Source organism: Hylobates moloch, unplaced genomic scaffold, assembly GCF_009828535.3.
Source record: "Hylobates moloch isolate HMO894 unplaced genomic scaffold, HMol_V3 SCAFFOLD_8, whole genome shotgun sequence".
Lineage (NCBI taxonomy): Eukaryota > Metazoa > Chordata > Mammalia > Primates > Hylobatidae > Hylobates > Hylobates moloch.
In genome coordinates this window covers 54,086,162-54,113,809 of record NW_026652283.1, presented here as the reverse complement: position 1 = coordinate 54,113,809, position 27,648 = coordinate 54,086,162, and the positions used below count along the sequence as shown (strand labels likewise).

The window sequence follows — 27,648 nt, the reverse complement described above, 5'->3', positions numbered from 1 at the left end:
TCCACAGCGGTGTTGCCAAAGGCAATGCAGGATGCCCAGTTAAATTTGGATTTCAGGTGAACAGTTAATAACTTTCCAGTTTAAGTATGGTTTCATGCAATATTTGAGGCATATTTGTATTTTTAAAATTATTCATTACCTGAAATTCAAATTTAGCCGAGATTGCATATTTTTATTTGCTAAATCTGCCAGGCATATCCACCAGCTCTACATGATGCCCCCCGTTACCTCCTTGACCTCATTTCCCACGATCTCCCCCTTATTCACTCCACTCCCCCACACTGGCCTCCTCACTTTCTTCCAGTGCATAGCTCCTCACTTTGGGCTCATGCCTTGGCTCTTCTTCCTCCAGCATCTGCATCTTCTCAAAGAGGTAATTTCTAAAATGACTTCTCAACCCTGTGCTCCCAACGCCCCTCATCCTGCTCCACTTTTTTCCATAGCGCCTGACTTCTAACATGACTCATTCTTTTTATTGTGAACTGTAGGTCTCCACCAACCAGAATCAAAACTCCACCTGGCACGTATTTTTGTCCATTTCATGCATTATCATATCCCAAGAGGCTAGAACAATAGCACCTCGGTACACAATAAATGTTTGTTTATTGTGAATGATTTCAAAGGCTTTTGCTCCTTTCCATTGCGTTACATATTCCCTCTGTTTCAACTTATGATAAATATCTGAACAAACTGAGAATGCACAGCCTGGAGAGGAGATTACGGGCAGAGGTGGAGAATGTGCTCACACCTCAGCTGGAGTGGTCCTTTTGTTGTGGGACGGTCTGGTTCAAGACACAGACCTGTCCACAGCTCTCTGCCCAGGCAATTGCCACGTTCCCCACACCCTCAGTATTGCCCTGTATTTAACAACAACAAAAAAGTGTGTATTTTCTATGGGCCAGGTCCTGTGCTGACCTCCAAGAATACAAGGATAAACAAGATAATGCTACCTAGGAGGACCAGGCAATGAGCTTGAGGTTCTTGCCTGACTGATAAAATGAAAAAGAATTGGGCCTGACTGGCCAGAATCACCGCAAGAGCCACAAGCCCTTATATCCTATCATCTCCCCCCAGGTTATTTCCTACTTTGGTAACCCCCAAGAGAAAACCAAAGTGACTATTAAGCAGGAGCAGTGAGAAGAACATCTGCTGTAACCTCTCTATGACCCCAATGCAGTAGCTCAGCAGAGATGAATTAAAGCGCAGGAAGCTTGTTGGCGTCAGTCTCGATTGACGCCAACAGGAAGGTGGAGCAGAGAAGCAGATTTGCTACTGAAAATCATTTCCCCTGGAAAGTCCCAGGAGAAAAAAAAAAATCATTACAGCTGGGATAATAATGTTTACTCAACAGCCTTGTGTAAATTTTTGACCCACCTTATTTCTGCACTATTAGGGTCTGGAATTACGGATTAAAGATATTATTATGTTGGTGCAAAAGTAATTGTGGTTTTTGCTATTACTTTCAATGACAAAAACCTCAATTACTTTTGCACTAGCCTAATACCATCTTAATATGCAATTGCTAGCTGGAGAAGTCTAGGGCAGGTTACAGAGGTATAGTATTAACATGGCTAAAACACACACAATAGAAAATGGGGAAAGAAGTATCTTGAGGGGAGGATGGTTTGCAATGCCCTTTTCTCTTCTCCCTTTCCCCTTTCATTCCAGGTGGGCCTCCAGTATGGCCCTAGTCACCAGATTGCAGAGCTGTCATTTTCCAATTCATTGAAAATTTGCTGGGGGCCTGTTTGACACAGGCTGTGTCACTTCCTGTCTCCAGGGTATTAAATTGACTAAAAGAGCTCATCCTTTACTAAAGAGGGTAGCAACTGTGCACCCTAGTGCACAACTGTGACCTAGTGCAACTGTGACCAGCCATAGAGGGGTAAAAAGTCGGCCCTGGCATTAACTAAATGCCCACAGCAAGAGCTTGTTCTTTCTTCTTGTAAAAAATGACCAGATGCTAGAACTCAGGACACCTTGGATGACACCCAACATTCTAGAAGACAATCATAGATAGACCTGGCAGATCTCGTCAGGCAGAGCTGGCCTGGCAAAACTGGGAAGTGAGCCCTACTGATCCTCAACATTCTCCAATTTTCATTTTCAGCTCTTTTCCCTCTGACCATTATTTGGTTCTGCCCCATGAGTGGCCACAAAGTCCCCCTGCCCTGCCCTCCCTTATTACAACCCACCCAAGGACCTTGCTAGGTGACACTGACCCATTCCACATTTTAGAGTCTGAAATTATTCCTCAGTCTTCCCAGCACTTTGGGAGGCTGAGGCAGGCGGATCACGAGGTCGGGAGTTCGAAACCAGCCTAGCCAATATGGTGAAACCCTGTCTCTACTAAAAAATACAAAAATTAGCTGGGTGTGGTGGCGCATGCCTGTAGTCCCAGCTACTCAGGAGGCTGAGGCAGGAGAACTGCTTGAACTCAGGAGGCGGAGGTTGCAGTGAGCCGAGATCGTGCCTGGAGTGCAGTGCAGTAAACATTATTATCCCAGCTGTAAGCGAGTGAGACTCCGTCTCAAAAAACAAAACAAATAGCCAGGAAATATTGCTATCTAGCAAGGGAATGTGACAAAACCAATTGAAAAGGAATAAACTAGCGACTATAATAGTTTAGATAACTTCCTGGAGTGCTTGCCTTTTGGAGAGGCAATAAATAAGAAAATGAGGCTCCGAATGACCAGGACCAAATAGAACCTTCTTAGATTCTATTCTATTTCTCAAAGTAATATGAGAATTAACTAAAATCTTGAGATTTTTGCCAAGGAGAAAACATTACATTGACCCTTCTAGTAAATGAGACAACTGCACTTCTTAATCCTCCCTTTTCCAGACAAATACCAGTCAGTAGGTCCCTCATTTCTAACTCCTCATATATGGCAATAGGACATGGCATTTTTAAACTATGAAAAGATGTTAAATTTCATCACTTTAACAATGTATAATTTAATCACATATAAAATGAAAGATGGTTGTTAGAGTTCTTCCAGGATAAGTCTCTAGCTTCTCACAAATTTAAAGGATCCATTTTAAACTTATGAAGAGGCTGTAAGAAGAGACACTAGAACCAAATGTGAACAGACATCTAGACAATTGATTCTGGATGGCTAAAGCTCAACTTCTTCATTTAATTAACAAATACTTGTTGAGGACTTACCGTGTGCCAGGCATCAGGCTCGATGCTGAAGATGAAAGACTGTTCCTGTCTTCAGGGATCTCACAGTTTGGTGGGACAGGGCAGAAGAAACTTAAAATAAGCAACTACGACAGGCTGGGATAAGTGCCATTATAGAGCACATACAGGGAACATTGGGAGCACAGAACACTTCACTCACTCTAGGGTTGGAGAGAAGGGTATATTGGAGGAAGATTTCTCAAAAAAACCTGTGCTGGATTTTAAAGGTCATATACCTGTTTCTAGTTTTAGTGTATGGAAGGTATTTCCAAAGCACATAAATGGTATTTCAAAAGCACAAAAGAAAAAAGGAAATGTGGGAGATATTATTCCAGTTGGTTGGGGAAAAAAGTAAAAAATAAGTTAAAGGGGCCAGGCACAGTGGCTCCTGCCTGTAATCCCAACACGTTGGGAGGCTGAGGCAGGCAGATCACTTGAGGTCAGGAGTTCGAGACCAGCCTGGCCAACATGGTAAAACCCCGTCTCTACTAAAAATACAAAAATTAGCTGGGTGTAGTGGCGCGTACCTGTAGTCCCAGCTATTCCAGTGGCTGAGGCACAAGAATCGCTTGAACCTGTGAGGCAGAGGTTGAAGTGAGCCGAAATCTTGCCACTGCATTCCAGCCTTGGTGACAGAGTGAGACTCTGTCTCAAAAAATAAAATAAAATAAAATAAGTTAAAGAAAAATTTCCCAAAACTTGTAGATGAAAGATGATTATATAACTTTTTATGTCAGGCTAACAACATTTTCTAATGAGCCTACTTTATTTACACAACTGATCATGCATGACTCAAACGTTTATTTTACAAGTCTGTAAAATTTATAAGGTGATTTTTGTTTCTACCAATGTAAAGAAGACCCATGGATTATATCTTGTTTATATTGGTAGAAAAGGTTCTTTACATTGGTTAAGAAAGAGGGGGGTGGGTGGGTATAATTTTCCCATAGGACAATTTGTAACTAGCAAATTTATTGCAGAATTCCTTTTTTCCCCCTCATTATAAAAATCTCAGTTTCTCAAACTCTCTTTGGAACCTACTTGGCCATCCTACTGGTTTCATCATTAAAGAGTTAAAAAAAACTTTGAAATGAGCTCACCATTTTTTTGTATAAGGATTAGGTTTTTAAATTCACATGGAAACTTGAGGGGCTCTGAACAGCCAAAAATATCTTGAAAAAGAAGGACAAAGTTGGAAGTCTCATTTCCAGATTTTAAACCTACTACAGAGCTACAGTAATCAAAATAGTGTGGGACTAGCGTAAAGAAATACATATAGACCAATGAATAGAATAGAGATGGCAGAAATAAACGTCCAATTATATGGTGATTGAATCTTCAACAAGGGTGCCAAGACCATCTAATGGGGAAAGGACAGTCTTTTCAACATATGGTGCTGGGAAAACTGAATATCCACATGCAAACACATGGAGTTGGTCCCTTGCCTTATACCATATACAAATACACCTCAAAATAGATCAAAGGCCTAAACATAATGCCTAAAATTATAAAACTGCTAGAAAAAAAATGTAGTGGGAAAGCTTCATAACATTCAGTTTGATAATGGTTTTTGGATATGACACCAAATGCACAGGCAACAAATGTAAACAGATAAATTGGACTACCCCCAAATTTGAAACTCTATCAAAGGACACAACCAATAGAATGAAAAGGCAAGCTACAAAATGGGAAAAATGTTTGGATCTTGCAAAAGATTAGTAACCACACACATACATACACACACACATAGCCAGGTAGCTATCTGCCACATTTTTTTACCCATTCATCTGTTGAGGGACACTTAGGTTCTCTCCATATCTTAATATTTTTGTCTTTTAGTCTTCATACTTAAGATATAAGTGGTTTATTTACCCCAATTACAGTATTAAAGTTTTCTGAATTTATCTGTTTTCTTTCTTTTACCAGGGAGTTTAATACCTTCGGGTGTTGTTGTTTTTTTTTTTTAAATCTCAAAAAAAGGTACTTTATTGATGGTGGCTTGTATTATCATCATTATTATGACCCCTTTCAATATATATATATATTTATTATTATACTTAAAGTTCTAAGGTACATGTGCACAACGGGCAGGTTTGTTACATATGTATACATGTGCCATGTTAGTGTGCTGCACCCATTAACTCGTCATTTACATTAGGTGTTTTCTTGTTTCACAACTGCATCTATTTCTTTCAGGTTGAGGAACTCCCTTTAGCATTTCTTGTAAGGCAGGTCTGATGTAGATTAATTCCCTCAGTTTTTGTTTGTCTGGAAAAGTCTCTCTCCATCCTATTTGAAGGATAGCTTTACGGGGTACAGTATTCTTGGTTGGTGGTATTTTCCCTTCAGCACTTTGAATATAGTATCCCATGTCTCCTGGCTTGCAGAGTTTCTGCGGAGAAATCTGCTGAAAGCTGTATTGGGACTCCATGGAATGTGATATGTTTCCTTTTTCTAACTGTTTTGAGTGTTCTTTTTTTGTCTTTGATTTTTACTAATTTGATTATGATGTGCCTTGAGGAATTCCTGTGTTTTCAATATGATTGGTGACCTCTGAGATTCCTATACCTGGATGCTGTTGTCTTTTTCCAAATTTGGAACATTTTTAGCCATTATTTCCCTAAAGATGCCTTCTAGGCCTTTTTCCTCTCTCATCTCCTTTGGGAATTTCTATTATGTGAAGGTTAGTTCTCTTGACGGTGTCCCATAATTCCCCTAGGCCTTCTTCACTCTTTTTTTAAATTCTTTTTGCTCTTCTAATGGATAATTTCATGTGTTCTGTATTCATGCTTGCTAATTCTTTCCTCTGTTGGAAGAAGTCTGCTGTTGATGCTTTCTAATGAGTTTTTCAGTTTAGCTGTTGTATTATTTATTTCTAGTATTTCCATTTGATATTTAAAAATTGTTTCTATTAATCAGTACAATTTCTCGTTTTGTTCTTGGATTGTTTTCCAAATTTCACTTAGTTTTCTGTCTTTTCTCATATTTCTTATGATTCCCTGAACTTTTTAAAGACTCTGACTCTCTGTGAGACATTTCACAGATCCACAATTCTTCTGGGTCTATTGCTGGAGATTTGTTCATTTCTCTTGGTGGTGTCATATTTCCCTGAATTTTCACAATCTTTGCAGCTTTATATCAACACATGTGCATTTGAAGAGAGAGCCACTTTTTTCAGGTTTTGCAGGTATTCTTAGGTGATAATAGACTGGTCAACATTGCTTCCTGTTCTGGGGAGGACTTAAAGTGAGCACCAGAATGAAAACACTGCAATGGAACTAACTCACTGCCCTTTCATTATTTCTTCATCTGGGGAATACTAATAGCGAACATCAGAACTTAAACATTGCCCTGGAACTATATTGCTACCCTATTATTTCCTAGTCTGGAGAAGGCTTACTTAAACAGGCACTGGAATTTAATCCTGATCTTTTAGTTGTCTCTAAGCCAAAGAAAGGCTCCACATAAGCACTTGGGCTTTGTAAAAAACTCAGCCAGGAATTTGGGCCTTCTCATGAATTGTGCCCCTTGCAGTGCTATGGGGCAAGCCAGTCTCTTGAATGTGGTGTCCTTGCTGTTCAGAGCACAGAAAAACCTCTAAGATCCATGGATCAGTCATTGTCATCAATGCCTTCTTCTTTGGCCCCAGTCCACCACTGGTTGTTCAACTCTCCTATTACCCCTAATGGTTCCTGCAGGGTGAGACCATAGTCGACTTCCTGTGAAGATTCCCAGACTGGTGAGGAGATCCATTGTCCTCGTCCAATTCCCTCCTCTCACTTCAGAAACTCTAAGTCTAGGGAAATTCTCTGTGAATGGCATTATGCCAGCTTGGGGAGTGGCTAGCTCAGTCTGAAATGACCATTTCTCTTACCAATTGCAGCTTCTCTCAACTCTGTGGGCCCAGGAGGTTTCTCTACTTCTCCCCTGAGTTCTGGTGAATTGATAGTGGTATTCTTCTTTAGATAGTTTCTCTTTGTATTGTTGTGGGGGAAGTGATGCCAGGAGATCCATTCCACCATCTTGCTAACATCACCAACCTGTTTCCACATGTTGGCTCTTGTGAATAATGCTGCAAATATGGGCATGCACGTATTTCTACATGATACTGATTTCATTTCCTTTGGATATACATCCAGAAGTGGGATTGCTGGATCATATGGTAGTTCTATTTTTAATTTTTTTGAGGAATCTCCATATTGTTTTCTATTTTACATTTGACTGTACCATTTTACATTTCTATAACAGTGTACCAGAGTCCCTTTTTCTCCACATCCTCATCAACATTAATCATTTGTCTTTTGTCTTTCTGATAATTTGACATTTGTCTTTTTGACAAATAATGGCCATCCTAACAAGTATAAGGTGATAATGGCTTTGTTTTGCATTTGCTTGATGATTAGTGATGTTGACCATCTTTTCATATATTGTTGGCCATTTGTATGTCTTCTTAGGAGAAACGTCTATTCTGGTCTTTTGCTTATTTTTTTATTTTTTAATTTTAATTGTAATTTTTTATTTCTTTGCTGTTAATTCCTATATATTTTGGATATTAGCCCCTATCAAATATATGGCTTGCAAATATTTTCTCTCTTTCCAAAAGTTGCCTTTTCATGCCACTGATTGTTTCATTTAATGTGCAGAAACTTTTTAGTTTAATGTAGTCATACTTGTCTATTTTTGCTTTTGTGACCTGTACTTTTGGTGTCACATCCAATAAATCATTGCCAAGATCAGTGTCAACTCTTCTTCTAAGAGTTTTACAGTTTCAAGTCTTATGTTTAAGTCTTTAATCCATTTTGTGTTGACTCTTGTGTATAGTGTAAGATAAGGCTCCAATTTTATTCTTTTGCACTTAGCTATTCAGTTTTCCCAACACCATTTATTGAAAAGACTATCCTTTTCTCATTGTGTATTCTTGGCACCTTTGTCGAAGATTAGTTGACTGTATATGTATGGCTTTATTTTTGGGCTGTCTATTCTGTTCCACTGATCTATGTGTTTGTTTTTGTCCCAGTTCCATACTGTTTTGATTCCTGTAGCTTTGTAATGTAATTCAAAATCAGGAAGTGTGATGCTTCCAGCTTTGCTCTTCTTTATCTAGATTTCTTTAGCTATTTGGGGTCTTTTGTGGTTCCATACATATTTTAGAATTTATTTTCTATTTTTGTGAAAAATGTCATTGGAATTTTGATGAAGATTATGTTGAATCTGTAGATCACTTTGGGTAGTATGGACATTTTTGCAGTATTAAATCTTCCAATCCATAACATGGGATATCTTTCCATTTATTTGTGTTTTCAATTTTTTTCACCAATGTTTTATAGTTTTCAGTATACAGGTCTTCCATCTCCTGATTAAATTTGTTCCTATCTTATTCTTTTTGATGCTATTATAAATGGGATTGTTTTCATTATTTCTTTTTCAGATAATTCTTTATTTTTATGTTGATTTTGTATTTTTTGACTTTAATGAATTTATTAGTTCTAAAAGTTTTTTGGTGAATAAAAGTTATTAATTTACTGATATTACCCAACCCCCTTCAGCCACATTACCCTGTGTTTTTCCATAGTAAGAAAAAGAGTGATTTGCAGTTATTTTCTAGACTCAGCACTCTCTTCTAGGCAGTGATCTCAACTATTGTTCTGCCACCCATGTACGCTAACTGGGATAGTTTTTCTCTGCTTCATCTGGAGGCTTTATGGTGGTGTTAGTTTTTCTTTGTGATTTAAAAATTCTCTCAGAAAGCATATACATTTGCAAAGATTGAGAACACCAGAACCATGTAGCATCATGTGACAATTTAGAAAGTGTGATGCTTGCAGCTTTGCTCGTCTTTATCTAGATTGCTTTAGCTATACCTGACAGGAAATCATCTTCCATCCTGCTGGAAGTAATGCAACACTGTGATTAGGGCACTTTCTACTGAATTTGACCACCACAATATCCAAAATTTTTGATGTGTGTTTAAACTGAGTAATTTTTAATTAGTGTATAGATATTTTAAAAGGAGTTCATTTCTTCTTCACTTCATTCATTGCACATAAATTGACAGACGAGTGCATAGATTAAACAAGATGGATAGTGGATATGTACTAAGCAAAGAGGACCCACAGGTGCAGAGGCATAGAGATGTGGGGACCAGGAACACAATGTTCCAAATAGGTAAATATGATTGGATCGTTGGGTGCAAATAAGATGACAGAGAAATAAGGCTACCCAAGCATGCAGAAACCAAGTGAAAATCGTCCTTGCGGGCCATACAAAGGAGTTGAGATTTTTGAGTTTAATAGGGAGCCATTGAAGGATTTCAAATGCACTTTATAAAGATGTATTTTGACAGCAAATATGAAGTATAGACTTGAAGGAGGCAAGACTGGAAACAGGAAGACTAGTTAAGAGGTTATTGCAATAGTCCATAATCCATGCAGAAGTAATAAAGGCCTAAAGACATAGGGGATAGAGAGAATCAGAGTATCTCCCCTTGAAAAGGAAACAGTCCAAAGGTCTCACTCAGAAAATGCAACTCTTTTCCATGTCCTGTCTCCACAATCTATTTGTATGAAAACAAATAAATAAAACTAAAATTCTAAACAGCAATTTTATATGTGTATCTCGGGTCTATTAAGAGAACAGTATCCATTGGCATTTGGCCTCTCCAGCAATATCTTATTTTCCTTTTCTATTTTAGATTGGGGGGTACATGTACAGGTTTGTTACATGAATATGTTACATGATGCTAAAGTTTAGACTTCAATTGAACCTGTCTCCCAAATAGTGAACATAGTACCCAATAGGTAATTTTTCAACCTTTCCCTCTTCCCTCCCCTTTTGGAGTCTCCAGTGTCTATTTTTCCCATCTTTATGTCCATATGTACCCAATGTTTCAGCTATATCTTATTCTGTATATACATTTAAGTGTGCAGAGTTCATGAAAATTTCCCCACATTCCTAGGAAAGCTGTTCATGTGGGATAAATATTGAACTACAGTTATCTCAATCTTTTGGAAACAGAAGATTTCCATTTTCACCATTCCAATTAATCACTTACAATGAATTGAAGCTCCTTTTCTTAACAGATACATCATTTTCCTTTGCTAAAGTTGGTATTTTCTTAGTCATGCAGTGGAAAGACAAATCAGTTGATCTCTTAAGGAAGCATCAGTCACAACTGGTTATTTAAGATTGAGAAGGAAACAACTGGGCAGCCCAGGACCTAAAGCCAGATGGGAAATTGGCAGAGTAAAGATCTTCAAAAATCCTTTCCTCCGTAAAGGCAATAAAAACAGCAGCAAAATTGACAGAATCAACTTTTTCAGAACTCTGAAACTTAGCCAAAGACTTGCAGCAATCCAAAGAATGTTTAGTCAAGAAAAATTGCTGAAACCTGGTAAGAGGAGCAAGCTTTGTAGCATGTTAAGATGCCAATACTTTTCAAATTGATCTACACATTCAATGCAATCCTTATCAAAATCCCAGCTGGCTTTTTGTGGAAATTGACAAGCTGATCCTAAATTTCATATGTAAATACAAGGGACACTAAATAGCCAAAACAATCTTGGAAAGCACAAAAAAGGAACAAAGTTAGAGGATTCACACTTTCAGATTTCAAAACTCTCTATAAATCTACTGTAATCAAGACTGTGTGGTACTTGTATAAAGATAGACATATAAAACAATGGAATAGAATTGATGGTCTAGAAGTAAACCCATACATTTACAATTAATTTTTGACAAGGGTATCAGGATTATTCATGGGGAAAGGGTCATCTTTTCAACAAATGGTTCTGAAACAAATGGATAGACACATGCAAAAGAAGGAAGTTGGACCCTATCAAACACTATATACAAAATTAACTAAAAATTGATCAATAAGAGCTGAAACTATACAACTCTTAGGGAAAAAAGCGAGCATAAATCTTTGTGATTTTGGATTTGACAATTATTTCTTGGTTATGATACCAAAAACGCAGGCAACAAAAGAAAAATTAGGACGTCAAAATAAAAAATACATAAATTGGACTTCACCTAAATTAGTAACTTTCATGCTTCAAAAAGACACCTTCAAGAAAGTGAAAAGACAGCCCACAGAATGGGAGAGATTTTTGCAAGTCATATATATGATAAGGAACTTGCATATAAAATACATAAAGAACTCGGGGTGGAGCCAAGATGGCCGAATAAGAACAGCTCCGGTCTCCAGCTCCCAGCCCCAGCGACACAGAAGACGGGTGATTTCTGCATTTCTGCTTGAGGTACCGGTTTCATCTCACTAGGGAGTGCCTAACAGTGGGTGCAGGACAGTCGGTGAAGCGCACTGTGCGCGAGCCAAAGCAGGGCGAGGCATTGCCTCACTCAGGAAGCGCAAGGGGTCAGGGAGTTCCCTTTCCTAGTCAAAGAAAGGGGAAACAGACTGCACCTGGAATATAGGGTCAGTCCCATCCTAATACTGCGCTTTTCCAACGGGCCTGGAAAACGGCACACTAGGAGATTGTGTCCCGCACCTGGCTTGGAGGGTCCTATGCCCACGGAGTCTTGCTGATTGCTAGCACAGCAGTCTGAGATCAAGCTGCAAGGCGGCAGCCAGGCTGGGGGAGGGGCGCCCACCATTGCCCAGGCTTGCTTAGGTAAACAAAGCAGCCAGGAAGCTTGAACTGGGTGGAGCCCACCACAGCTCAAGGAGGCCTGCCTGCCTCTGTAGGCTCCACCTCTGGGGGCAGGGCACAGACAAACAAAAACTCAGCAAGAACCTCCACAGACTTAAATGTCCCTGTCTGACTGACAGCTTTGAAGAGAGTAGTGGTTCTCCCAGCATGCAGCTGGAGATCTGAGAACGGACAGACTGCCTCCTAAAGTGGGTCCCTCACCCCTGAGCAGCCTAACTGGGAGGCACCCCCCCAGTAGGGACAGACTGACACCTCATTCAACCGGGTACTCCTCTGAGACAAAACTTCCAGAGGAACTATCAGACAGCTGAATTTGTGGTCTCACGAAAATCCGCTGTTCTGCAGCCACCGCTGCTGACACCCAGCCAAACAGGGTCTGGAGTGGACCTCTAGTAAACTCCAACAGACCTGCAGCTGAGGGTCCTGTCTGGTAGAAGAAAAACTAACAAACAGAAAGGACATCCACACCAAAAACCCATCTGTACATCAACATCATCAAAGACAAAAAGTAGATAAAACCACAAAGATGGGGAAAAAACAGAGCAAAAAAACTGGAAACTCTAAAAAACAGAGCACCTCTCCTCCTCCAGAGGAATGCAGTTCCTCACCAGCAACGGAACAAAGCTGGATGGAGGATGACTTTGATGAGTTGAGAGAAGAAGGCTTCAGACGATCAAACTACTCTGAGCTACGAGAGGAAATTCAAAACAATAGCAAAGAAGTTAAAAACTTTGAAAAAATATTAGAAGAATGGATAACTAGAATAACCAATGGAGAGAAGGGCTTAAAGGAGCTGATGGAGCTGAAAGCCAAGTTTCGAGAACTACGCGAAGATTGCAGAAGCCTCAGTAGCAGATGCGATCAACTGGAAGAAAGGGTATCGCTGATGGAAGATGAAATGAATGAAATGAAGAGAGAAGGGACGTTTAGAGAAAAAAGAATAAAAAGAAATGAACAAAGTCTCCAAGAAATTTGGGACTATGTGAAAAGACCAAACCTACGTCTGATTGGTGTACCTGAAAATGATGGGGAGAATGGAACCAAGTTGGAAAACACTCTGCAAGATATTATCCAGGAGAACTTCCCCAATCTAGCAAGGCAGGCCAGCATTCAGATTCAGGAAATACAGAGAACGCCACAAAGATACTCCTCGAGAAGGGCAACTCCAAGACACATAATTGTCAGATTCACCAAAGTTGAAATGAAGGAAAAAATGTTAAGGGCAGCCAGAGAGAAAGGTCGGGTTACCCGCAAAGGGAAGCCCATCAGACTAACAGCTGATCTCTCAGCAGAAACTCTACAAGCCAGAAGAGAGTGGGGGCCGATATTCAACATTCTTAAAGAAAAGAATTTTCAACCCAGAATTTCATATCCAGCCAAACTAAGCTTCATAAGTGAAGGAGAAATAAAATACTTTACAGACAAGCAAACGCTGAGTGATTTTGTCACCACCAGGCCTGCCCTAAAAGAGCTCCTGAAGGAAGCACTAAACATGGAAAGGAACAACCAGTACCAGCCACTGCAAAATCATGCCAAATTGTAAAGACCATCGAGGCTAGGAAGAAACTATAGCAACTAACGAGCAAAATAACCAACTAACATCATAATGACAGGATCAGATTCACACATAACAATATTAATGTTAAATGTAAATGGGCTAAATGCTCCAATCAAAAGACACAGACTGGCAAACTGGATAAGGAGTCAGGACCCATCAGTGTGCTGTATTCAGGAAACCCATCTCACGTGCAGAGACACACATAGACTCAAAATAAAGGGATGGAGGAAGATCTATCAAGCAACTGGAAAACAAAAAAAGGCAGGGGTTGCAATCCTAGTCTCTGATAAAATAGACTTTAAACCAACAAAGATCAAAAGAGACAAAGAAGGCCATTACATAATGGTAAAGGGATCAATTCAACAAGAAGAGCTAACTATCCTAAATATATATGCACCCAACACAGGAGCACCCAGATTCATAAAGCAAGTCCTCGGTGACCTACAAAGGGACTTAAACTTCCACACAATAATAATGGGAGATTTTAACACCCCACTGTCAGCATTAGACAGATCAATGAGACAGAAAGTTAACAAGGATATCCAGGAATTGAACTCAGCTCTACATAAAGTGGACCTAATAGACATCTACAGAACTCTCCACCCCAAGTCAACAGAATATACATTTTTTCAGCACCACACCACACCTATTCCAAAACTGACCACATAGTTGGAAGTAAAGCTCTCCTCAGCAAATGTAAAAGAACAGAAATTATAACAAACTGTCTCTCAGACCACAGTGCAATCAAACTAGAACTCAGGATTAAGAAACTCACTCAAAACCACTCAACTACATGGAAACTGAACAACCTGCTCCTGAATGACTATTGGGTACATAATGAAATGAAGGCAGAAATAAAAATGTTCTTTGAAATCAACGAGAACAAAGACACAACATACCAGAATCTCTGGGACACATTCAAAGCAGTGTGTAGAGGGAAATTTATAGCACTAAATGCCCACAAGAGAAAGCAGGAAAGATCCAAAATTGACACCCTAACATCACAATTAAAAGAACTAGAAAAGCAAGAGCAAACACATTCAAAAGCTAGCAGAAGGCTAGAAATAACTAAAATCAGAGACGAACTGAAGGAAATAGAGACACAAAAAACCCTTCAAAAAATTAATGAATCCAGGAGCTGGTTTTTTGAAAAGATCAACAAAATTGATGGACTGCTAGCAAGACTAATAAAGGAGAAAAGAGAGAAGAATCAAATAGATGCAATAAAAAACGAAAAAGGGGATATCACCACCGATCCCACAGAAATACAATCTACCATCAGAGAATACTACAAACACCTCTATGCAAATAAACTAGAAAATCTAGAAGAAATGGATAAATTCCTTGACAAATACACCCTCCCAAGACTAAACCAGGAAGAAGTTGAATCTCTGAATAGACCAATAACAGGTTCTGAAATTGTGGCAATAATCAATAGCTTACCAACTAAAAAGAGTCCAGGACCTGATGGATTCACAGCTGAATTCTACCAGAGGTACAAGGAGGAACTGGTACCATTCCTTCTGAAACTATTCCAATCGATAGAAAAAGAGGGAATCCTCCCTAACACATTTTACGAAGCCAGCATCGTCCTGATACCAAAACCTGGCAGAGACATAACCCAAAAAGAGAATTTCAGACCAATATCCTTGATGAACATTGATGCAAAAATCCTCAATAAAATACTGGCAAACCGAATCCAGCAGCACATCAAAAAGCTTATCCACCATGATCAAGTGGGCTTCATCCCTGGGATGCAAGGCTGGTTCAACATATGCAAATCAATAAATGTAATCCAGCATATAAACAGAACCAAAGACAAAAAACACATGATTATCTCAATAGATGCAGAAAAGGCCTTTGACAAAATTCAACAACCCTTCATGCTAAAAACTCTCAATAAATTAGGTATTGATGGGACATATCTCAAAATAATAAGAGCTATCTACGACAAACCCACAGCCAATATCATACTGAATGGCAAAAACTGGAAGCATTCCCTCTGAAAACTGGCACAAGACAGGGATGCCCTCTCTCACCGCTCCTTTTCAACATAGTGCTGGAAGTTCTGGCCAGAGCAATCAGGCAGGAGAAGGAAATAAAGGGTATTCAATTAGGAAAAGAGGAAGTCAAATTGTCCCTGTTTGCAGATGACATGATTGTATATCTAGAAAACCCCACTGTCTCAGCCCAAAATCTCCTTAAGCTGATTAGCAACTTCAGCAAAGTCTCAGGATACAAAATTAATGTACAAAAATCACAAGCATTCTTGTACACCAATAACAGACAAACAGAGAGCCAAATCATGAGTGAACTCCCATTCACAATTGCTTCAAAGAGAATAAAATACCTAGGAATCCAACTTACAAGGGATGTGAAGGACCTCTTCAAGGAGAACTACAAACCACTGCTCAATGAAATAAAAGAGGATACAAACAAATGGAAGAACATGGGTTGGAAGAATCAATATCGTGAAAATGGCCATACTGCCCAAGGTAATTTATAGATTCAATGCCATCCCCATCAAGCTACCAATGACTTTCTTCACAGAATTGGAAAAAACTACTTTAAAGTTCATATGGAACCAAAAAAGAGCCCGCATCGCCAAGTCAATCCTAAGCCAAAAGAACAAAGCTGGAGGCATCACGCTACCTGACTTTAAACTATACTACAAGGCTACAGTAACCAAAACAGCATGGTACTGGTACCACAACAGAGACATAGATCAATGGAACAGAACAGAGCCCTCAGAAATGATGCTGCATAGCTACAACTATCTGATCTTTGACAAACCTGACAAAAACAAGAAATGGGGAAAGGATTCCCTATTTAATAAATGGTGCTGGGAAAACTGGCTAGCCATATGTAGAAAGCTGAAACTGGATCCCTTCCTTACACCTTATACAAAAATTAATTCAAGATGGATTAAAGACTTATATGTTAGACCTAAAACCATTAAAATCCTACAAGAAAACCTAGGCAATACCATTCAGGACATAGGCGTGGGCAAGGACTTCATGTCTAAAACACCAAAAGCAATGGCAACAAAAGCCAAAATCGACAAATGGGATCTCATTAAACTAAGGAGCTTCTGCACAGCAAAAGAAACTATCATCAGAGTGAACAGGCAACCTACAGAATGGGAGAAAATTTTTGCAACCTACTCATCTGACAAAGGGCTAATATCCAGAATCTACAATGAACTCAAACAAATTTACAAGAAAAAAACAAACCCCATCAAAAAGTGGGCAGAGGACATGAACAGACACTTCTCAAAAGAAGACATTTATGCAGCCAAAAAACACATGAAGAAATGCTCATCATCACTGGCCATCAGAGAAATGCAAATCAAAACCACAGTGAGATACCATCTCACACCAGTTAGAATGGCCATCATTAAAAAATTAGGAAACAACAGGTGCTGGAGAGGATGTGGAGAAATAGGAACACTTTTACCCTGTTGGTGGGACTGTAAACTAGTTCAACCATTGTGGAAGTCAGTGTGGCGATTCCTCAGGGATCTGGAACTAGAAATACCATTTGACCCAGCCATCCCATTACTGGGTATATACCCAAAGGACTATAAATCATGCTGCTATAAAGACACATGCACACGTATGTTTATTGCAGCACTATTCACAATAGCAAAGAGTTGGAACCAACCCAAATGTCCAACAATGATAGACTGGATTAAGAAAATGTGGCACATATACACCATGGAATACTATGCAGCCATAAAAAATGATGAGTTCATGTCCTTTGTAGGGACATGGATGAAACTGGAAAACATCATTCTCAGTAAACTATCGCAAGGACAAAAAACCAAACACCGCATGTTCTCACTCATAGGTGGGAATTGAACAATGAGAACTCATGGACACAGGAAGGGGAACATCACACTCCGGGGACTGTTGTGGGGTGGGGGGAGGGGGGAGGGACAGCATTAGGAGATACACCTAATGCTAAATGATGAGTTAATGGGTGCAAGAAATCAACATGGCACATGGATACATATGTAACAAACCTGCACTTTGTGCACATGTACCCTAAAACCCTAAAGTATAATAAAAAATATAAAAAAAAATAAAGAACTCTTATAACTCAATAAAAAGGCAAATAGCTCCATTAAAATGGACAAATAATATGAATAGACATTTCTCCAAGAGAGATAAACAAATGTCCCACAAACACATGAAAAGGTGCTGAACATTATTAGTCATTAGGCAAATACAAAGCAAAACCGCAACATAATACTTTACCCCACACTCACTAGCCTGGCTATAATAGACAGATAATAAGTGTTGGTGAGGATGTGGAGAAACTGGAACCCTCATACACTGCTGGTGAGAATGTAAAATGATATAGTCACTTTGGAAAACAGTCTAACTAAATATGGAATTACCATATGACCCAGAAATTTCACTCCTAGCTATATACTAAGAGAAATGAAAAGTTATATTCTTACAAAAACTTGTAAATGATTGCTCATAAAAGCATTATTTGTAATAGCCAAAAAGTGGAAACAACCCAAATTACTGACTCATGACAACTGATCGATGGATAAACAAAATGGGGTATATCCATACAATGGAATATTATTTAGCCATAAAAAGGAATAAAGTACTGATTCATGCTACAACATGGATGAATCTTGCAATTATGGTAAGTGAAAGAAGCCAGACACAAAAGGCTACATATTGGATGATTGCATTCATATGAAATATACAGAATGGGCAAATGCATACAGACAGAAAGTCAATTACTGATTTTCAGCAGCTGGTGGGAGAGGAGAACAGGGAGAGGCTACTAATTTGTATGGAGTTTCTTTTTGTGGTGATGAAAATGGTATATATCTCTGGTTTAGATGTTTAGGACTTTCTAGTTGTTAGAATACAACATTAGATACCAGAATTAGGAAATCCAGATGCCTTTCATTGTAAGTCATTTGATTCTATACCAAGATTGATCTGCCATATTATAAGAATAATTGCTGTCTACTTCTCATATTTCATGGAGAATATTTACAAAGTATATTGGTCACTGATGCTTCTTTTCCCAAACTCATGCCAAAATCTCAAATGTGTCAGGCATGTAGGAGGTAGTCAATAAACGTTATTTACTTTCCCGTCACTATATCAATTTATGTCTGAGCCCCTAACCCTTTAGAAATTACTAGTTTTCCCTAATGGTAGCCATGGAATATGTAAAAAATAAAAAGAATTTGAATGAGGATTAATATTGGGTAATCTGAAAGGAAATGTGAATTCTAGTGACTATCAGCAATCTCCTTAATCACTCAATAGCATTATGTAACTCTCTTGCTCACAACCTCAGTCTTGGCAAGTATTAGGACACGAACTCTCCAGAGTTGTCCCAAGAACAGTAGGTCCCAGAAAAAGAAGAATGACTTGTGACAAGAACCCTGAGGAGTGCCTCAATCTGTTTCCATGATTTATGATCTTCTTACCTCAGTAATGACTCCCACCATTTGGTTCAGACCTACAAGAGGCCATGTCTGACATTTTAGCAGAGAGACGGGCATATACCACCCTGAATCTGTCTTGGGCTCACGAATCACATTGAGCTCACAAATCACCTTTCTTCCCTGCGAAGTTATCAGCTGTTTAATTATAGATAGGTTTGCATCTGTGGCCAAGAACCCAGGCCAGGTTTTATAAAACCTGAATTGTCTCCCAGTTTCCGAGGACAATCAACATCAAGGAATCTCGCTGCATGACTATAGGGTTGATGAAAAATTCCATTTTTCACAAGTAAAACATTTTCTTAGATTCATGAATAGCTACTGACAATGTCTAATGAAACAACTGATAATACATCTGGGTTTGGGTGAGATGGGAAGAAAACCAAAGCCAAAGGGGACCTATAAAAATCACTTCCTGGCTGGGTGCGGTGTCATGCCTGCAATCCTGGCACTTTGGGAGGCCGAGGTGAGCAGATCAGTTGAAGCCAGGAGTCCAAGACCGGCCTGGGCAATATGGTGAGACGCTGTCTCTACTAAAAATACAAAAAAAAATTAGCTGGGCCTGGTGACACACACCTGTAGTCCCAGCTACTTGGAAGGCTGAGGCAGGATAATCACTTGAACTGGAGGTGGAGGTTGCAGTGAGCCAAAACCCTGCCACTGCACTCCAGCCTGGGTTACAGAGTGAGACTTTTTTGGTATGGCCCTGTAAGAGGTAGAGAAGAGGACTGAATGACTCTCAAGATTCTTCAACTTCCCATATTGTAAAATTCAATGATTGAGGAATTGTGTGTAATTGTTATTTTTATAGCTAGTATGTACAAGTCGTACAAAACATAAAATATTCAAAGGGGTCCTATAGAAAAAAGTCTCCATCCATTTTCTTTAATCATCAAATTTTTTTTTTTTTTGAGACAGAGTTTCACTCTTGTTGCCCAGGCTGGCATGCGATAGCGTGATCTCAGCTCACCGCAACCTCCACCTCACAGGTTCAAGTGATTCTCCTCCCTCAGCCTCCCAAGTAGCTGGGATTACAGGCATGTGCCACCACCACTGGCTAATTTTGTATTTTTAGTAGAGACAGGGTTTCTCCATGTTGGTCAGGCGGTCTTGAACTCCCAACCTCAGGTGATCTGCCCATCTCAGCCTCCTAAAGTGCTGGGATTGTAGATGTGAGCCACTGCGCCCGGCCTAGTCATCAAATTTCTTATCCCAGGGGGAGTGTTGCCAGGCACTGTTCTAGGTCCTGAGGATAAAGCCATGAACAAAATAGAGTCCCTGTCCTCAATGAGCTTACATTCTAGCGTGAAGAGAAACAAAATAGCTTTGGGTATGACAAAAATAAAATAGCCTGAGAAGGAGCAGCTTTGAGGTAGGAGAAAAACCAGATGAGTATGGTTTCATAAAACTTAGAAAAGATGAGGATTTCAAGAATGAAGGCGTTGTCAGCCACGTCAAATGCTGTAGAAAGCTCAAGTGAGATAGCAACAAAGTGTTGACTATTGGCCCACCAAGTAACGGTGATTGGTGACCTTGCCAATTGTTTCAGTGAACTGGTACAGTCAAAAGCTCAGTTGAAATGGGTTGAGGGGATATAAAAATTACAACTAATCCGCTAGAGGAATATTGATTTAAAAATATGTGAGAGAAGCAGCAGAGCCCAGGTAATGGGAAATGTGCATCGAGGGGAGTTTTTCTTAAAATGTATTATATTAAGGCATGTTTATATGCACATGAAGTAATCTAAAAGAAAAAGAAATGAATTCAGGAAAGAAAGCAGATCATTTCAAAAATAAAGTCCTTGAGAAGGTAAGAGGAGATAGGAACAGGGCACAAGAGGAGGGCTTGGCCTTAGGTAGAAGCAGGGATACTCTTTCCATTTTAACATCCTTTCAGAGGATCTACACACACACACACACACACACACACACACACACACACACGTATAGATACGAATGGGTATATATACATTTTTAAAAAAATTTTTTTTGAGACAGGGTCTCGATCTGTTGCCCAGGCTGGAGTGCAGTGGTGCTATCTCATCTTACTGCAACCTCCACCTCCTGGGTTCAAGTGATTCTCCTGCCTCAGCCTCCTGAGTAGCTGAGATTACAGGCATGTGCCACAATGCTTGCTAATTTTTGTATTTTTAGTAGAGACAGGGTTTCACCATGTTGGCCAGGCTGGTCTCGAATTCCTGACCTCAGCTATTCATCCGCCTCAGCCTCCCAAAGTGCTGAGATTACAGGCGTGAGCCACCACATCTGGCATATATATATCTATATAGTTGTCTATATAGATATGTATAGAGACAGAGATTTTTTTTTGAGACGGAGTCTTACTCTGTCACCAGGCTGGAGCACAGTGGCATGATCTCAGCTCACTGCAACCTCCGCCTCCTGGGTTTAAGTGATTTCCCTGCCTCAGCCTCCCCAGTAGCTGAGATTACAGGCACCCGCCACCACCCCTGGCTAATTTTTTTGTATTTTAGTAGAGATGGGGTTTCACCATGTTGGCCAGCATGGTCTTGATCTCCTGACCTCATGATCTGCCCACCTCGGCTTCCCAAACTGCTGGGATTACAGGCGTGAGCCACTGCACCTGGCCCTATTTATATATTTTTATATATAGCAAATAACAACATGCTCTATGTAGTGTTTTGCATCTTGCTTAAAAAAACCTTAACAGTATGTCTAACTAGACACTTACAGACTTTCTCATTTTGACTGCTGCACAGTCTTGTCTTTTATTGCTACACCATAATTTACTTCTAATCCTCTACTAGTAAACATTGTCTGTTTCCAGTGTTTTTCTATGGCAAACAATGCTTTAATGAACATCTTTGTACAGAGGTGCTAGTGTGTCTGCAGAATAAATTACTAGAAACGGACTTGTTAGCTCAAATAGTATAAACATTTTTAATTTTGAAAGCTATTACCAAATTGTTCCTAATTTACACCAATTTATAACCCCAAACGTATATTAGAGTCCCTGTTTCTGCCTCATCCACTCAGTGTTAAGCAGACTTTAATATTTCTGACAGGTGAAAAATTGTGTCTCAGGGCCTTAATTTGCATTTATCTTGTTACAAATGAGGTTTGGCATTATTTTATGTTTAAAATTCATTCGTGTTTCCTTTTCTGTGTACTTGCTGTACATCTGCCTATTTTTCTATTGTTATTGGTCTTTTTCTTTAATATGTAGGAGCTCTATACATTAAGAATTTAGAGTTTTGTTTGTCATATATATTGTAAATATTTTCCTAATTTGTTGCATGTGTTTGTACTTTTACATGTATCAAATTTTATAAACTTATACAGCATATGTAGTTTTGTTGTCTATTGTGTGGTTTGTATATTTTCGGAGTCTATTATGTGAGTCCACATAGTCTATTGACCTCTTCCTGTATGGCTTCTGAGTTTGGTGTTATGCTTAAAAGTCCTACTGAACTCTAAAATTATAAGAAAAAGATATTTATTTTTAAGTCTAAATCTTTGATCTATGTGAGATTTATTCTTACTAAGAAATAAGTTAGGAATCCAACTTTTTTTTTTTTTTTTTTGAGATGGAGTTTTGCTTTTGTTGCCCAGGCTGGAGAGCAATGGCCCTATCTCAGCTCACTGCAGCCTCCATCTCCCAGGTTTGAGCAATTCTCCTGCTTCAGCCTCCCGGGTAGCTGGAATTACCAGCATCACCATACCTGGCTAATTTTGTATTTTTAGTACAGACGGGGTTTCACCATGTTGGCCAGGCTGCTCTCGAACTCCTGACCTCAGGTGATCCACCTACCTCAGCCTCCCAAAGTACTGGGATCACAGGCGTGAGCCACCGCACCCAGCCCCAACTTAATATTTTTTATGACTATCCAGATTCCCAATGCCATTTATATAATACCATCTTAATCATTGACTAAGTTCCTGACCATGCCAAGGGAGAAGTGGTTAAAGAAAAAGAATATGCATTCAAATATTTGTTAAATGAGAATAGAAAAATTCATGAGCAATGGAACATCGGGAATGGGAAATTTGTAAAAAATTAGTTGACAAAGACTTTGCTCCTGACTTGTAGTCCTTCTTTCTGACCCAGTTTACGCTATTGTCTTGGATGACTAAACTGTTCATGTTGAAGACCCATTCAGTGACTTAGCCTTGCAGTGTCTTCACCTTGTTTCCAGTGATTTTCATCTTCACTCCATCCCCTCGTGCCCCCAGCTACATTCTGGTTTTCATTGCCATCAGGAGCTATTCAACTTCTGAAATAGGAAACTCAAGCATCCTGCTTTCTAACGACAACCTCCCATTCTTCTGGCTCTTTAGCTCCCTTATCACCACCACACATCTTCACCCATCCACACATGGGTCCTTTCACCTTTCTGACTTCTCTCAGCAGCTTTTCCTGCGTTTCCCTTCATTTTCTCTCCAGCCATTCTAACCACTCTGGTCAGCTCTGAATTCCTTATTCTTTTTGTCTTTTTCTCTACCCATGGGTCAAAACATAATCCTGGATTGATGTGAATCTGCCTTCACCATTCATACAGGCAAGATACCACATACTATTGGGGAAAAATCATACTCTGTGCAAACTGGTGCCACTACAAATTAATGATTCCATTGCTTTCAAGAGTAAGTCCAAGTTCCTCTGCAAAATATACAGGGAAGGCCCTTCACAATCCAGCTCCAAGTCCCATTTGTTCTACTTCTCTTTCCACTCACCCTCACAACCTATCCTCTGAGAGCAACCCCCCTTGCTTTTGAATAAGCTGCTCCCTTTGCCTAAAGTGGCTTTCCTCTTCCCCTTCCTCTGGCTAATTCAGCTTAGGGAATCATCTCCAGGAAACTGCTACCAGCTCTACCTCATCTGTCTGGATTGTGTGTTCTTTTTGGTTCCATCAGATTCCATGCTACCCTTTTTGAAAACTGATCATGCTTTATTGGAGAAGGCTGTTTAAATGACTGCCTCCCTAGAGAGGAGTGGATCTCAAAGCTCAGGATGCATAAGCATCAGGCAGAAAGCTGATTTTTATTAGGCCTTAGGTTGAATCCAGGAAATCTGAATTTCAGCAAGCACACCAAGTGGTACTGATGCTGGTGGTTCTGGGACTACTCTTTGAGAAACAGCAAATATGAGCTCTTGGATGCCAGGGGAATATTCTCAAATAGGTTTTTCTCTCCTGTGCTAAGCAGAATGCCTGATAAATGTCAATATATGTTTTCTTCAATAAATAATTGTTAAAAGGGTTATCATGTGCCAGGAACACACCCAGGATCTAGGGTACAGACACAGTATTCACTTTCATGGAGCCTACAGGGGCCATGTTTGTTGACTGAATGAAGGAGATTCAGATATCAAACAGACAATATCACAAACCTTAAAAGTCACTTTTGTCAAACCTTATAAACCCCTATAAAATAAAGAAATGTGGTTTTTTTTTCCTCTGAAGCTGTAACTAAGTCCTAGTAGCAAGATTGCCCTGGAACACTATTACGTAATGGTTTTAAGAGTGTGGACTCTGAACACTTGGGATTAAATCTTAGCTCAAAAACTTAGAAATGTGCAATCTCTGAACCTCAGCTTTCTCAGCATAATATGGGGTTAAAGTAACATGCATTAATTTAACTGGTAATTATTGAACTCTTCCTATGTGCTAACTCACTATTAGGCACTGGAGACATGCAATAAATCTAGACAAACTCCCATGGCTATGCAGCTTACAGCCTAGTAAGGGAGAGAGACAATCAAACAGGTGGCGCAGATATTTAAAGTTAATAAGTGCTCTGAAACAAACATGCGAGTGGAGAACATAACTGCAGGTAGGGGTGGTCAGGGGACACTTTGGATGGTGTGGTCAAGAAAGGCCACTCTAGGGAAGTGACATTAACTTGAAGTCTGAAGATTAAGAAGAACCCACTCTACAAGGGTGGCATGGAAGAAGAGCTTTCCAGGCAGCATGAACAGCAGGTGCAAAGGTCCTGAGATTGGATTGTCTGAGGAACAGAAAGGAGGCTTACATGGCCACCATGAAGTGATCAAGAGATGGTGGCCGGGGACGAGAAGGTGGTGGTAGCAGACAGAAGCTACGTCACATCAGGCTTCTAGGTCACGGTGGGGAGTTAGGATATTATTCTAGAAGCACCAAGAGACCACTGACATAATCTTGAATTGAGTAACTGTGTGGTGTTTTGGAAGCATAAAGAAGAGAAGCTCCCAAGAAAAACACAGTGAGTGCTGTCAAACACTGACAAAATATTAAGGATGCAGTAAGATGTAGGGATGTGTCTACTATTAATAGATTTGCCAACATAAGAAAGTTGGTGACTTTAAGAATGGAGGGTAAAGATAGGAGCTTGATTATAGTGGGTGGAATAATCAATGGGAAATGAGATGATGTTAGACAACTCCAGAGATTTTGCTGTGAGTGGGCAGAAAAAGGAGACAGTAGCTGGAATATTGTTGCACAGGTTAAATGAAATAGCCCCTCTGACATGCTGAGCCCAGTGCCTGTCACATAGTAAGTACATCCCTATTCTTAATATTATGTTTACTATCCTTAGTCCCTTGTACGTCTATTCAAAGTTCATTTTTTCCTAAAAATGTTTCCAAACTGTGATCATCTTATTTGAGTCCTAGGAATGTACATGGTGATTCAGAGGGTCATCCACAGTTATGAATGACTGTATCTTTGGCCACTACAGACAAAAGTTACTTTTTCAGGAATTGTAAATGGAAGAGTTTTGTGTTTTAAGTGGCCTGTCGGAATGCATTTGGTGCTGGCAGGATGCAGTGAGATGACAGCTCATTTCAGCCTGAAAGAGTGCTTTGAGGGTGCTGCCAGGCACAGGACATCAGGCAGTAAGTGATCTTTCTCCTTTTTCTCTCTGCGGCTTCTGTGCCAGCTTCATTTTGATCATAGCACAGATGTAAGAGCACCCAGTGAATTCGTGGTCTCCAGATGGGTTTTCTGGCATCTCCATATCTCCCTGTGATAATTTGGGAGGGTTGATATTTGTGGGTTTGTGATTTGTTTTTGGTCTTTTGTTTGCTCAGTGTCTGCCAAATAGACACATTTCCCCAGTTTTCACTATTTAGGAGCACTTAAACCGCCAAAGATTAGCCACGGTGGCAAAATAATAAAGCTACTGGTTTAATCTACAATCAAGGTAAACTAGCTACCCTCGCAGAAGGCAAAGAGGACTAAATGGTTTTTGTCCTGAAGTCACTGTAGTGCCTTTCCTCAGAGTGCCAGCTCACTCCCCAAGACATCGATATACGTTTGTGTCAAGACCTGGGCATATGTGCAGCATATAAGTCCTGTTAAAGTGTCAGTTAACCCCATCTTCTCAGTACATGCATCTGTTTGTAGCTGGTTGATTAGCTATTGGTCTGGAAAGACAACATTTCTCTCATCTTCAAGGACACAGGATCAGAACGGACCCTTTTGTTTTTCTTCCTGCCAGCTGAAAGGGAGCATACTGAGGCTTCTCTTCTTGGACTTCTTGCTTCTCAAAGTCCTCCCTTGTTGTTTCTTTAGAACAGTCTCTCTTTCCAAAGAAACTTGGTGTATATTGATAATATATCCTATGTATTTGTGACTTCAACCAGTCATTGCCTTGCATTGCCATATAGGTGTTCTATGTGTGTTTTATTTTGCCAACTATAATTGTGAGCCCCTTACACTTATTTGAATTCCCTCCAGTTAGGTGCATAATATAGACACTCTGTAAATATTTTTAAATTAGTTTTAATACATTGTTCTACCCTCAAGGATCTTAGAGTTTCACTGGGGAAGCAAGGGATACCCAGGTGAAACAGTTCAACAACAGAGCAAAGCAACAATAATTCAGTGCCAAATGTGGAGATGTAGACCCAAGAGGTACAATGCTAAGGATGTCAGAGGAAAGTCACCAAGCTGGGCCATTCTCAGAAGGCTCCTAGTTGCCTGTAACAGTTGTTACTTGTTCTAAGAGAATAAGTCAGTAGCTGCTTTCAGAGTTGGCCTGGTTTTACAAATGAATCTAGCTATCAGAGAAGCATTACTGCAATTGTCATTTTGTCCTTTGCATACTGATATCTCTGCTTCCCCAAAGGGATTTATTCTACAGACAAGCCCAGCTCACGGCCCCTAGAAATACCACAGCGAAGTTTACTTCTGTCCTCTTTTCCCACTCTCCAAAGCCCTTTCATCATTTGTAATTTTTTTAACTTCTGTTTCTATGAAAAGATTTATCTTTATGGTTCAGCTCTCTAAAAGAAAGAGCTGATAGCATGAGAATGGGGATAGCAAAGATGCATATGCCTTCCCGCACTGCTTTCTGGGTGCTGCACTTGTGCTTTTAATCCTACTGCTGTCAAGCTCCATTAGGAGATTTGAGCATCAGCCTCCTACCTTTGGGGCCTGGCCTTCCATCAGCCCTGGCCAAAATGAGGATGGTGTTTGAGATGGGTAATCAAAAAGAAAGACAGGTTAGGTATCACAAAGAGCCCCACCCTAATTCACTATCCTGATGGCACAATCACCTTACGCATCACACAGGGGCATTTATCCTCCCACTTGCAAGCACTGAGTGCCATTAGGGGAAGCCATCCGAATGCTATGTGCTGGCATCCATACAGTGATTTAAAACAGAGGAAGATGGGCCGGGCGCGGTGGCTCACGCCTGTAATCCCAGCACTTTGGGAGGCCGAGGCGGGCGGATCACGAGGTCAGGAGATCGAGACCATCCTGGCTAACACGGTGAAACCCCATCTCCACTAAAAA

At 39.9% G+C, this 27,648-nt stretch overlaps 1 long non-coding RNA gene across 1 annotated transcript in view; it reads right to left on the bottom strand.

Annotated features, from left to right (window-relative positions):
• Positions 1-27,311, bottom strand: part of LOC131384106 (uncharacterized) — an 82,651-nt gene extending 55,340 nt beyond the window's left edge. Inside the window, exons 1-2 of the long non-coding RNA XR_009214629.1 lie at positions 27,277-27,311; positions 3,170-3,228 (exon numbers count right to left, since the gene is read on the bottom strand). This is a non-coding gene — a long non-coding RNA (uncharacterized LOC131384106). The remainder of the gene's footprint in view (positions 1-3,169; positions 3,229-27,276) is intronic.
• Between the last annotated feature and the right edge of the window lie 337 nt (positions 27,312-27,648).